The sequence below is a fragment of the Colias philodice genome, chromosome 8, assembly GCF_061535455.1.
Source record: "Colias philodice isolate Cphi_HAF_F1 chromosome 8, ilColPhil1 Martin Lab GWU primary, whole genome shotgun sequence".
NCBI classification, from domain to species: domain Eukaryota; kingdom Metazoa; phylum Arthropoda; class Insecta; order Lepidoptera; family Pieridae; genus Colias; species Colias philodice.
The window spans coordinates 953,531-968,692 of record NC_143093.1 but is presented as its reverse complement, the minus strand read 5'-3'; the positions used below and the strand labels follow the sequence as shown (position 1 = coordinate 968,692).

The following is a 15,162-nucleotide window of genomic DNA, read 5'->3' as shown; positions in this document are numbered from 1 at the left end:
TGTATGGCGGACGGCCAAATGTTCGGATGTTTTAAAGGACATTAGGCGCATGTAGGATCGCATTGCTATTAATACTGTCTGCACTAACTGTATCGTTTTATGTTTACTCGAGGGGGCTTAGAGAATACACAATATATAGCATATTTGTTATAGAAAATCGTCCAAGTAAGATTGTTTTGAGAGAGGGTGACTCATTATCTTTTACTTCTTGTTTCATAGTAACATAGAAAGCTTATAGGTTCCGTTTGTTATTATTAAATAAATTGTTTCTAAAAGGTCACAATGCTCTTTCCTTTCTCCAATGTTATCTACGGTGCCTATGTCTAGAAATTGTTCTGAATCCTAAATTAAAAGACAAGAAATCCTTTAAGAGTGTACAAATAATGGGGATAGTTAACGGGTTCAAATGTAGGTATCAAGTAAACTATTTCGTACTAAACTATAATGATTAAACACACCTCAAGGACTATTGCGAAATCCATACTAATATTATAAATGCGAAAGTAACTCTGTCTGTCTGTCTGTTACTCAATCACGCCTAGAGAATCCAATCCCGCATCAAAATCGCGATCCCGCAAGCCTGCGGGATTAAGATCATCAATCCCGCGGATCCCGCGGGATTTGCGGGATTGATTTTAATTATTATTATTTTTGTTTCATGTAATTTAAAGAAAGAAAATACACACAAATATTTTTTTTATGATTATTCTTATCAACATGAAGCAAAGTTATCACTTATATTATAAATTAAATATACTGATGATGTTTAAGACAATACAATATTCACAATATTTCACGTTTCATATTTAGATTTTTATTTGAAATAGAACATATTCATTGGTTTTAGAGGCATTTTAAATCAGCTTATTTTTTTTTTGAAAATACTTTCGAAGAAATGATAAAGTATCTAACGTTTCATCTTTGAGATTTGATCTTATGTTGTTGCATAAATAACCAGCGGTGGAAAAAGCACGCTCGGCTTCCACACTTGTAGACGGAATTGACTTTACATAAGTATAAACAGCTTCCAAATACTTCCCCCTATTCCCTCCACATTCAAAAAGTGTCAATATCAAATCAGTTGAATTATGTCGAGTGGGTACACGCACAGCAGCTCTAGACTCTGCCACCCATTCAGTACGCGCAAAGTTAAATCCCCGTGCGCCGTAGGGGAATCCCCAGTCATAGAGTACCTACTGGAACTGACATTGATTACGTTCCGTTCCGTCCGATAATAGTTCAGATCATCGTCTGAGCCTATTTTTCTTACTTTTTTTCAATCCCGCGAACGTGCGGGATCCCGCATGAGTAATCCCGCATTTTTGATCCCGCAAAAAAGGTGCGGGATCCCGCATTAGCGGGATCCCGCGTTTGCGGGATTGGATTCCCTAATCACGCCTAAACTACTGAACCAATTTTCATGAAATTTGGTATGGAGATATTTTGATACCCGAGAAAGGACATAGGCTACTTTTTATCCCGGGAAAATGACGCAATCCCGAAAATCCCACGGGAACGGGAACTATGCGGGTTTTTCTTTGACTGCGCGGGCGAAGCCGCGGGCGGAAACCTAGTGCTATATAAAGTAGTAATAAATGAGTCATTGTGTTACGGATCCTGTCGTACTATCAACTATGCGATGATGTCAATATCGCAGACGTTGGCTTATAGTGGTGACTATTATTACTTAGTGTAGATCTAGTATATGGATTTATTGGGAGTTGGAGATCTTTCGATATTGAGGTGGAAGATATGAGAATGGAATGGTACTGAATTTGTAATTCCAACATTAAAATAATGTCTGACGAAGTGTGGTCTAATACATATACAATATACATATAAAATAACCTCAATGAACATAAGCTAAGGTATATGAAAAGTTAGACTTTGTTTCTTTATAAGTACTTTTGTTCAACACAGGAAATTTATGTCACTACCTTTTTGCCTCAAAGAGCCTTTAACAATAAGTAGGATATAGGATACTAAATTAAAACATCAATAATATTGCATTAAAAGTAGTGGCTGTTCAAAAAAGCTATAATGTGACAAAGTATTATATGACACAGCTACCATATTCCACTTTATGTTTGTGACACTGTGTTGTTATAGTACCGATTGTGTAGTTTATGGCCTCTCTTCCGTCCATTCATATGCTTTTGGTCAACGAGGTGTGATTGTTTGCTAATTATTATTTAAAGAGGAAGATCACACTGCTATCCTGCGATATAGTATATTATGTCCTTGTATGGATTTTGGGCATGTTTAATTCGGTATGGTGATGCGGAAAATTTATGTTTTGCAATGATAATTAAGTACTCATAATATAGCGTGTGTCAGTTTTAGGTAGGTAATAGTTATAAAAGGGTAAGGTATTTTTAATATTTTTTGCAGATCTTTGTTCGCATAAAATATTTCAGAACAGCTTTTTATTCGTATGGTTTACAATTGTAAAGTATCATTGCTTTTTCCCCTTTATATCAGTTTTATGATGCGTGTTTGAATTGTATATCATTGGGATGAGCTGATTATCATTATGTTGTATCTAAAATTGCACTTTCGCACGGAACGTGCCGTTATCTCGTATTTTATTTTCAGAATACATGCTTCAGAATATGTGCTTCCGTTAGTATTGCTGTTTATTATTCTTACTAGAAACTAAAGCTGCCTGTAACAACAACTTTTGTAAGGTGAGCTAATATTGTTTTTATAATACACTCACCGGCACGGAATCTTGGCCACTTACAAATTTGCCAATAAAAAAAGTTTGAAGGGTTTTTCACGATTTTTTTGTATGCAGATATGTTAACATATTATTTGTTTAATTCTATGGTAAGAAATCATTAAGTTTGAGAATAATCTTTTACCACTTTTTAAGAGTTACTCGAAATTTGTGATTTGTGCGGTTAAGCCGAAGTTACGAATTGTTCGTTTTAAACTTTTTTCGATGTCGTTTATGACGTTTTAAGATATTGTTATTGTTGTACTGTAGTCAATGATCATAACAAACAATAAAAAATGCCGTTAACATCTGGACAACCTGCTCAGGCCATCACAATGTCAGACCAATGACTGCCGCAACGTAAAGTACCTAATGTACAGTACGTAGCACGTTCAGCGGTGCACTATGCATGGAAAAGATACCAGGAGACTGGTAGCTACACGTGCAGACCAGAAAATGAAGGCGTGAGGTGCACATCAGCTCGAGAAGACCCGTTTATTGTTCAAGAGATACTCAGAAATGGCTTTCTGACAGTTTTTGAGATACGCCACCGGCTCTAAAACACCAGGATAAGAAATGTGAGTAAGCAATCGGTGAGAAGACTAATGAAGGAAGTTAATTTGAAGGTTTGCAGACCAGCACGCCGTCCAGAACTCCTCCGACATCACAGAGAAGCACGTCTTCGTTTTGCACGAGAACATGAAAACTGGACCCACAGCCAGTGCGCTCGTGAGGTGTTCACAGATGACTGATAAGGCAGTTTAAGAGCTTCTGATAGCCAAGAGTCAGCATAGAGGAGATGAGAAGAGAGGTTTTCACCCATCACCACACTCAAACTGCGATTTTTCATGGAGGGTCAATAATGGTATGGGGAGGTATAAGTTCCGATGCTCGCACGGAGTTAGTTATCGTAGATAATGCCTTAAATTTGATCAGGTACATTGAGGAAATTCTCCAGGAACATGTTCAGCCCTATTACAGGTTTATCAGTGAAGAAAATTTGCTACTAATACACTATAACGCACGTCCGCGTGTCGTACGATGCGTATAAGAGTACCTTCAAGAGGTTATTATTGAAAAATTGGAGTGGCCAGCTCGTAGCCCGAATCTTAATCCAATAGAACACATCTGGGACATGCATAAAAGAAACATAAAGTTCGATTCCAACCCAGCACCAATGTTAAATGAGCTTAGAAATACAGCTGGGGCCGTTTGGTACACTATAGCTCAAGTGGACATCAAAAATGTCTTCTAGAGTATGCCAGACTGGATGCAAACAGTGTTTAAGGAAAGAGAAGGAAACATCCTATATTCAAAGGTTCAATTTTTTTTTATGGAAACGTTCTTTCTAATTTTTGTGCATTTTTTAAGAAATCATTTAAATTTCACAGGAAAAGCATAAATTCTTGTTTAATTCATATCTACGCGGTAGTACTTCTTATAAACTTCCAATTATTACTAAAAGTTAGTAAAAACATTAAAGTAACTAGTTTTGATAAAAATTTTATTGAATTTTGTAGTAGAAAAGAAATTGTGTTATTTTACCCAAAAATTTGCAGTGGCCAAGATTCCGTGCCGGTGAGTGTATTTATTTATGAAAACAAAAAAACCAACAGAAGAGATGATACGAAAAAAATAAAGGATACTTGAAAGTTATTACATAAATACTTAGATGTGTTATTTAAAAAAATATCGATGTATTTTTAAACAAATATTTTTTGTTGTTTTAATTTCAAGTGATGGTAAATTTAAATATAATTTGAAATATAAATGATAGGTAAAAAACACGCTTTTGATTAGCGCAGAAGAGTTTTCACAAGGAAAGCTGTTAATTGGAGGATTTGTCTTTCAATCAATTGTTTTATCTCACATTAAAATTACATCTTCAATTATAAAGTTCAATCACTAGAATTACTCTGCACACGTAGTACCTACTTTAGCACACGTGTAACATCAACAGGTTACTGCAAATCCCACTGACATACCAAACGCAGTTCCCTGGTATGGTGACGCATTGCCCACATCCTCTAGGCGCCGTGACGTCACCAGCCTGTCACATCCTACGACAGTGAGGCGTAAGGCTGCCTTTCCACTAGAGAGTAGAGACGTGCGAGGATGTGTAGCGAGAAATGTCTTTGTAAAGAACTGCCAGCACAGCTTTGGTGGAAACGACTCAGCGGTGCTCGATTTTTGCGTATACAAAACCAGCGAGCGATGTGTGCGAGAGATGCGTGCTAGGAATGCGTGCGAGGTCTTCATGAAGTGCGATATCTTGATTGTTTCTATAATTTTCAGCAATAGAAGACATATTTTAACAGCTTCGCACATTTTCACGGCACAACTACACATCCTCGCACGACACATTTCCCTTTCACATCTCTGGAAAGTGGAATAGCAGCCTAAAGGATACCTAGATACATTCTCGTCTAATGACTGGCGTTGTTTACACCGCATCGTGCTATAAATAAAGTGCAAGGCGATCTAATTATAAATTCGCCGCAGAGACGGTGTGACACACGACAGATCCGATCTATTTATGTGGGTTAAATAATGTGTTACTTTCGCTTGGAAGGTTCGAGGTGCAGTGTGTATGTGTTTGTATGTGGATGATCAGGTGGTTGGGAATATGCTTTTTTTAATCTAGGTCATTGACCGATTAACTTGTTTACGTGGAGGGTGTTTTTCTATTGATTTTGTGTTAAGTATGATTTAATATCTCGTTTATATTAAAAACTAGATGAAGGCCGAAACATAGTTTGGATGAAATTATAATTTTTATCGGTTATAGCAGTCGTAGTTGCCTTATAAGTTCAGCAATCTGTTAGTTAAAGTTACTTACTTTTTTATTTTAATGTAACTACATACCACAAATTAGATCTTTTAAACAACATACATAGTACAGCAATTATTTTCCTCAAGATTTATTACTAATGTTCTTAGTCTAGACTCTAGATTGAACACACCGTGAAAAGTGTAATTGATATACGCAAAAAAGCGCCTAGCACTAAAATTAATAGCCAAGCTTAGATTGTGTTGCGATACGGTCTCGCATTCCGCAAGGTACAAACGGACAGCTGGCCAAACAGATGCAAAAACACGTTTGAAGTATGCACCTAAACATGAGAAACACTGATAGTGAATACCAGAAGGTATTAGTAGTATAGTTTTTTTTGACATGGTATGCTGTTGGTGCTGGTGGTATATGGTATGGAGGAGGTGGAAACTGGAAAGATTGTGTACTGGTTTTTCGTGTTTTTATGGTAATGTGTAAAAAGTGGACAAGTGTTAAGATTTTTTTTAAATGGGACTGCTTTATATGTTCTGGATAACATAGAATAATCATTGAATAGATGAACAATTGATATTGATAAAAGTTATACAAATAGGTAGGAAAAAGTAGAAATATTGCAAAATAATGTATCGGTTAAGCCAAATGTGGTAATTTATCAAAAAATGCTGCAGGGCTGATGTAGAGTAAATATTCAGTAACCTCTGTACATATATTGGAGCAGTAGTTCATTGTGTAGTTTTATACAATGGTAGAAAAAATGATTATTTTTACCATTTTCATGAAAAATGCACGAGAGATTGAAAATATGTTTCGATAATTATTATACGTAAATTAAGAATTTCTGCTGACCTGAATTATAATAATAAACGTTATAAAGATAAAAGATAACGCTATTAGTATGCTTTTGGCGAGTAATGTTGTAGTTGATAAGAATAGCGTAAAACAACACTTATCTGTACACAACAACAGAGTAACAAAATATAGGATAATAAACAAATAATACATTTAATCTCATTGTGTGAACTTTATCATGTTTTTAGACCTGACGCACTGCAGAAATGTACTAACTAGAATACTTATTCTTTAATTTATATGTATTTTTACCTTGATAGTCTAATTTTCCCTATTGTTATATTTTTCGCTATAAAGGCTTATTTTTAATGTAGGTAAAATAAATGATAAAAACTGCCTGTATGACGCAATGAGCATAATATCGTTTTTGATATCAAAGAAATCTACGTCAATGATGCAATATTATCTGATTGCAAAGATTGGAGCAGTGAAACCCACATTCGTAAGGGCTTTTATTAGCTTTTCTCTATAAAAATAATATGTTTAAGTTAGTCTGTGTGTTTCCGCTGAAAGTATAATTATTTTTATACTGGTCTGACCCTTGTAAAGGGATCACGTTATATTTCTAGGTATCAGGTTCGAACCCCACCGGAGGTAGTGGCGGTCTTAACAATAATAAAAAGTTTATATTTGCCTTTTTAAAACCTTTTTTCAATAGACTTCTTCAAATGTCATGTTTACACGAAATTCAAGCCGGTCGATCTTGTCTCGATCATATCAGATCTCGCGCTCGAATCATAACAGACTCTAAGCGCAATTAATTGAGTTCAAAGTCCTTTGAGCTGTTTGACCTGCCATCTAGATGCACACTGGACAAGATAATGGAATATCAAACGTATGATTAAGCTGTTAAGGTGCATGTTGGATTGTTCGTGGTCGGTTAGTAACAGTTATCAGGCGGTTTCTCAGACTTTTGGACAGTCTGTTGGTACTTTTTGTGCTGTGGAACTGGTTGACTTTATGTCTGCACGTTTACGGAATCTTGCGGCTGGCTGGTTCGTGTTTACAGTGTACTGTATGTGTACCGTGTAGTGAGGACATTAGCCATATTTATTGGCATCATGCTCATGCCATCTATTCGTGGTATGGCTGTTTTCAAATCGACATTTATTTCGTAGCTGACTAGAGTAGGAAGATGAAGTTAAACTACTGGTTAGGTTAGTTAGTTAGTTTCTTAAATCTTGATAAAGGGAAAGCCTTGTTGTATTATTAGTGGATGAAACATATTGTTGTGTTATTTATTTATAGTGTCAAGTTAAAACGAAAATAAAATATATTTTGTCCCAATGAAAATCCCTCGGTCATTATCGTCTCACAAAACAAAACATCAACCTACGTTTTTGTCCCACGCTAGAAATGGCATGTTTTCTTTTCAGAAGCGTCTAGTGTTTACTAGAATCGATGTTAACGAAGGCGTAGGTAGACCACAAGGTAGACTCATTAGTTGGAGCATTTTAATTCATTTGCGTATACCTTTGCGAGTTCTTTTAGCGACGCCAAGACTTTCCGCGAACCGACTTTAATTTAACGCTGCAATAATGATGTTGATTTTTCCAATGGGCCGAGCGCTTTTCTTTCTGTTGCGACGGACGTTCTGAATGCTTCCAATTTATGAATGAATGAAGGTTCTTGTATGAATAGAAGTAATTGATTCCAGTAATGAGTATAAGAAATTTAGGTTTGCAGTAGGTTGTTTTGATCACAAACAAGCTTGTTGCTAATGGATGAAAAATGTTTTTGTTGGTGATTATAATATGTATATTGAATTGCTGACAAAAACATTAAATAACATGAAATGTTAAAACTACAATGTCGATAACACAAAAACAAGGCATCGAAAGCATAAATCTATATTGCATTCTGTACGTATAAAAATCTATGTCAAGACATAATTTTCAAAGTTTCTTCATTGTTTTCGCTTCATTATTTCATTATAGTAAAGTTGTGATGCGAGGCAATTATTCAGACGTAAATAAGAGAATATGGAACAAAGAGTACGCAAATAGACATTCCTTTGTCACCCTCGCCTCCATACACAGTGCAGTCCACTCGAAATAGTTCAGCACGTGAGTAGCTGGCGGACTGGACTTTGTTAAGGGATCAATGATGTTATCTATACTAATATTATAAAGCTGAAGAGTTTGTTTTTTTGTTTGTTTGAACGCGCTTATCTCGGGAACTACTAGTACGATTTGAAAAAATTCTCTCGGTGTTAGATAGCCGATTTATCGAGGAATGCTATAGTTATAGGCTAAATATATCACTCGCTATGACCAACAGGATCGGAGCACTGCGGGTAAAACCGCGGAGCACAGCTAGTGAGTAATAAAGTTTTGATACCGACACAAGATTTGATGTTCAAAAACGGCAAACGTAACGCATATACGATCATACGTCAAAGTGAGATGGTATGAAAGGGACAACTTAAGTAAAAAGTGGCTAATTAGCTATATTTTGACGTGCCAATCGCTCATATCCTGTGCTCATATCCTGTGCTCATATCCTATCTACATCTAACTTATAATATGTATAAGGATGTTTATTGTATGTATTTATGGTCTCGGGCTCGGGAAAGTGTGAAAAGTTCTAGAATGTTCGCGATTTTTCTGGTTACTGTAGGTGGCAATGACTGGATGATTGAAATCGAATGTGGCGTAATGGAAGGATAACCTGGTTACTGTAAATATGTAGATAAATAGATATCCTGTATATTCTTAAGAGCTTCATCGTATTTGTATAGTATACCTAAAATCCTACTTATCTGTGGTGAAGGAATTTTAAGTATAGGTACGTCTTCTAGTTTTGAGTTAAATCGTAACTAACGCAAACAAACAATAACTTGGACTGAAAAGTGCTGATCAACACTCGATCACTATTATGTACACTAATGAGGTGTATTTATCGCACCTTTATTCTTACCTTAACCCAAATAAACGGTCTAGCATTATTGTGTGTATGTGATAACATGTGTTGTGTCGTGTGTGCGTGTAGTTAGACCCAGTTTGAGCTAGTTGCCGAACCTAGAACTTAGAAATACGATTCTGTAGATACTAGGTGCATGGTTAAAGTGTGTGTATTGTTATGTTGGAACTAGATTTATAGCACAGGTTTTGCTTTGTATTGTTTAATAAGTTTATTTCGTAAGCTTACAATGCGCTAATGTTCTAACCATTATAACTTACAATCTATGAAAAAATTAGAGATGTTGAAGATTAAATGGATCGTTTAAATAATAATAATAATTAATTAATTACATATCTATATATTGCTTTCGCTTAAGCGGGATTGATTCAGACACTAGGATGATCACAATAAAAGACATACTCATTTTTCGATGATTTTTCTCTTGCCACTTTTTAAAAAGGAGCATCAGTTTTAAATAAAACTTGTTTGGTGTTATCTTTAGCGTGATAGACAAACATTATTTGATTTATCAACTAATGTATAGTTAACACGCCACCTGTTTATTTCAAATAAATTACAAATTGGCCAGGTGTCAATTAAAATTGTGTTCTTTATCCTTATAAAAACAAAATTTATTCATCACTTATGCAGATATCTTATACCTACTATCATTCCATAGTGTTGTTAGTTGATTATTAAAATATATGAAAACAGTTAATGGACAAAATACCTAAGAGAAATAACTTAAAGTTGTAATGTTTTACACAAAAAATGAGCACCATTTGTAAATGTTGATATTGTTTACGAGACTATATATTTATTTACACACAACACCTGATAGGATCTTAGCAACAGGCAATACAATCTTGGCGGACGTCAATATGTTTCGTGCGTTCATTGATAAGACTTGATAAGTGCAACATTGACCGTGGTACTGCCAGCAAGAATAACAAGAAATATGTTTTCTCGCAAAAGATGAAATAGTACATATTTTTTGGAGGCAAAAGGTAATAATATGAATGTTATATTGGGTAGAAGACTTAGAAAAGTAGGTAATTTCGAAGAATATTGCAAGAACGTAGGAAAGTTCTTTTTAGATTTATTTAGTCCTTTTTTGTATTGAGATTGTTATTCTCCCTTTTTTCTAGGAAAGTGTTACTTAAATTAATAAATATTAATATTTAATATTATAAAAATTTGAAAATGCCAACCCTACACTGTAGCGTGGAAGGTGTCGGCTTTTATGGAGATAATAAATAAATATCCATTTCCACCCGCAATATCTTTTGAGTTTATTTATTTTTTTATGATTTTGTAAATTAACCAAATTATCTTTCGATATTACCAATAAAACGTAAGGTTAATATTTTAATTTTTAACTAAGCACATAAAAAATATTTCGGTACCGATCAGTTAGTTCATAAGGGATCTTATATTATACCCTGTCTTGTATTTAATTTTAATAACTATCCTTGTTTTTATAGTTTTGGTCTTCGGCAGACCTATAGAATAAATTTTTATCCTATTTATAGCAGCTACATGCCAATAAAAACAAATAAAAAAAACGCGTGTCATGTTACCTTTCTAATATTTTAAAGTAAAAAAAAATATACATTATAATATAATATTAGAATGAAAATAAAAACTACAATCATAATAATTTCACACGAAAACTCAAATCTGAAATAGTCTACAAATTGTAAAAATTCTCAACTTAATATTTCATTAATTTAATTTTCATTTCTATGGTCATATTCATAAGGTTGAGTTTTATATGTACGTGATGGTATTTAATAGGCAAGCCCGTGCCGCGCCTGTATGTTCGCGGAATTCAATATGACTCCATTTATTTGCTTTATTTGTCTTTGTTTTTTAAAATATATTATTTGAATAATAACCTATGTACAAAACTAACAGAAAAATCTTACAAGAAAGTTAATTTTCAATAGTGTATGTATGTTTTATAACATTAAGTTTAAGTGTAAATATATAATAATATTATAAAGCTGAAGAGTTTGTTTGTTTGAACGCTCTAATCTCAGGATTGAAAAATTCTTTCAGCGTTAGATACCCTTTTTATCGAGGAAGGTTATAGGCTATATTATATCATCACGCTAAGACCAACAGGAACGGAGCAATGCGGGTGAAACCGCGCGGCACAGCTAGTTATAAAATATACTGGTGCCTCAGGTAGACGTAAGCTGGTTTTAAAAAAAAATTGTGTATCGTTTTATCAACAAACATAAAAAATGCTGTAATCTATGAATAAAAAACTACTAATAGTGCTAGTATGTATGACGATGAGGTAGGGTTAAGTAGTCAGTCGCGGAAGAATTCCAACAAATACCCGCGGCCCCATCATTAAAGCGGCTCGACGGAACACAGTGGGGTTTTAGTCGGTAAGAATCCGACATAACCCACGGCTCCTTCCCCGGGGGCCGTGGGTATCTTTGGAAGATTTCCCCACTATAAAAAAAAAAAAAAAAGGGTTAAGTAGTCAGACTGGTTTACTCAAAACACGTGCACGATTTGCAAATTTGCCAAAGGAAACTGTACTCTAAATATTTGCAATAGAGTTGAAATCGAAGCGCTAGTTATTTAACTAATTTGCCTACGAAATTACGATAAAAACTCGCCAAAACAAACCCGGCCGTTGGCGTCAAAATAAAACCTCTTTTGGGTGATAGTTGTAAGTTGACGGTGATTTTTTTTTTATAAATTACTGCACTATTCGAAATGGAGTACGTTTTGCCGTTTCTACCTACTTGCTGATGCTACATTAGGAATTTTTTATAAATTTCAGAACAGTAACGCTATTTCGAATATAAAATAAATTTAAGTTGCTTACTCTTTCATATACAACAAGCGGTAAAAATTTTGTGTAAATAGTCGTCAGACAGTTTCGTACAAAAGCTATTATTTTTGTCGTGAAAACTTTTGAAGTCTAATGTTGAACTATAGACATTTGATATTGATTAATTGATTGAATGTAAATTTTCCACAATATAGACGCTTATATTCAATTCATCAGTATGTTTGTATGTAACCGACTTCTTTAGACTCGATTTTGATCCACTTTAACCGGACAGACTTAAGTAAAATTTAAAACTTAGTACACTTACCCTACTATCCTACTAATATTATAAATGCGAAAGTTTGTGAGGATGTGTGTGTGTTTGTTACTCTTTCACGCAAATACTACTGAACCGATTACAGTGAAATTTAGCACACATATAGAGGGTAACTTGGATTAACACATAGGATATGTTTTATCCCGAAAATTCCACCGGAACGGGAACTATCCGGGTTTTCCTTTGAAGCGGCGGGCGGAAATCTAGGCAACAATAAATTTAAAGCGTGTTTTATAGCTTTTCAATCTATGTATATTTATTTCCATTCTACGTTAAACAACAATGTACATTGACCCAATGCGAAGTGTCGAAACTAATCGTTCAGATATGTAACACGCGATGTATCGATCACACTGCATTCAATTTGCGTTTGATTGCTTCCCGGAAGTAGCAGTGTAGTGCTGGAGGGTTGATAAGTCTATACAATTAATGTATGGATTAATGTAGGGATGGTTATTAATTACCTTGGAAATGGTAAATGTACAAAATATGTACAAAAGATAAATGTACAAATGGTGTTTTTATTTGAATTGCAATCGAGTTTTTGAAGTGAAAACTTCTTTAGCGGCGTTGGGTATAAAATCTTAAACACGTGGCCTGATCGAAAAAGCGTAAGACGGATTTTTTTTAGCCCTTATATTCCATGCGTAAGACGGGTACCATTCCAAAATATCAAACATGCTGAACGTTAATAATTAAGTTTTCACTTCTGCCGGCACCCGTCTTTTTAGGGTTCCGTACCTCAAAAGGAAAAAAACGGAACCCTTATAGGATCACTTTGTTGTTCGTCTGTCCGTCCGTCCGTCCGTCCGTCCGTCCGTCCGTCCGTCCGTCTGTCAAGACCCTTTTTCTCAGGAACGCGTGGAGGTATGAAGCTGAAATTTATATCAATTACTCAGGTCTACTGTCCCTTGAAGCTGTGAAAAAATCAAACTTCTAAGCCAACGCAATCAAAAGATACAGCCGTTTATGCCGCAAATTTTCGACACTTGCAAGGGAATCAAAACCTACAGGGTGCTTCCCGTGAACTCAGAATCTTGAAATTTGGTACGAAGCAACGTCTTATAGCATAGACAAAGGAAAAATTACGAAAACCATAAATTTTTAGTTACATCACATAATATATTTTTTTTAATAATTTTAAACTTACTACACATTTCCTCATAAACGCGTAGAGGTATTAAATTGAAATTCATACCAAATACTCAGGTCTATAATACCTTTAAGCTGTAACAAAATCAAACTTCTATGTCAACGCAATCAAAAGAAACAGCAATGTACGGAACCCTCGGTGCGCGAGTCCGACTCGCACTTGGCCGGTTTTTTTTTTATAGACAAACTTGCAGCTATGTCAATTTTATGTAGAACTATGTTCACATTTTGACATTGTGTGATTACATTTTTTATTTTTTATTTATGTATGCATGCATATTGCATATTAATGTGAACATTTGAATAATTTTAGCTCCTACATAATCATTAGCATGTTATACTGCTATAATTTAGTTTTGTTTAATAATCATTTATTTGATACATTTTCCAACAAATTATCGGTAGGTTTTAATTATTTCAGCAATAATAATTAGTTTTAGGTCACCTGAAGTGGTATATTTCATCTTGCTCAAGGCTGCGATGAAGGTTTTCGAACCTCTTTGTTAATTACTACGTACCAAAAATTACAAGCATTACAAAATAATTCAGGATTTTCTTTTCTTCTTTCAGGTAATTTTACTGATCCATCGATGAGCCCAGACTTGTCATAGCATTTCGTAAGGTTAATTCTATGTTATGTTATTCAACGGTGAGTTCATTTATAGTAACAAAATATATCCTTCATATTCGGTTCGAACAAATAAAGTCAGAATGCCTGAACAGATCAGGATGCCACTTCAGAAAAACCTTATAACACACACTTCATTCTACGTAGTAGGTACCTACCTAACATTTACCACGGAAAATTGCAATGGTTTTTCATCCCGTGTCACTCTGCGGGACGCAGCTACTAATCAATCATACTTTAGACGTAACGTAGACATGAGACGAGAAACAATGCAGCTTAATACGAAACTATTCCGAGGCAATCTCATATTATATTTATCCAATTATGTACCAAAGCGATCCCCAACAGGTCAGAGCCGTTTGACCTCTCGCTAAACAAGTTAGGATAAATATTAAATATACGACTAATACAGGTAAAACAATTTCCTTGAATGGATTTGTAGTATGGCTATTGAAATATCCCCTAACGGCCATGACAGGCTCTTGTGACCGGTGACCTTTACTACAAGCCCCTGTAAGGGTGGCTACTGGCTATCTGTTGATGGATCTGCAAATAGTACGAAATTATATAATGAATGTAGGTTTGTTTGTGTATTAGTGGGCGATCGATTGTTAGGGAGTTTAAGGGTTGTAATGAAAATGTAGTTGGAAGAATTCTAGGAGTAAAATAGGAAACAATATATCATATCTACTACTCTAAAATGAACGAGTCGGAAAATAAAACAAGCTATTCGTAGGAATAAATGTAACCTAGAGTTGACAACTTAGAATTATATATTATATATATATTTCAATCAACGCGATATTTTATTTATTTGTCTTGCTTTATAACAAAAATTCTCTCCAGTGAGTAGTTAAAGCACCTGAGTATCCGAGCCTAAATAAACATCTGTAGTTTTTGCGTATTGGGGATAAAAGGAATTTCGTTTACCCAATTCGTTAGAAGTAAGGTAAAAAGAAGAAAGTAGTCTAAAAAAAATTCTATG

General features: G+C 34.8%; 1 protein-coding gene across 1 annotated transcript in view; it reads left to right on the top strand.

The window, feature by feature from the left end:
* The window catches only part of FoxK (forkhead box K), a 62,157-nt gene that overhangs the window by 11,866 nt on the left and 35,129 nt on the right, over positions 1-15,162 (top strand). The window lies entirely within an intron of this gene.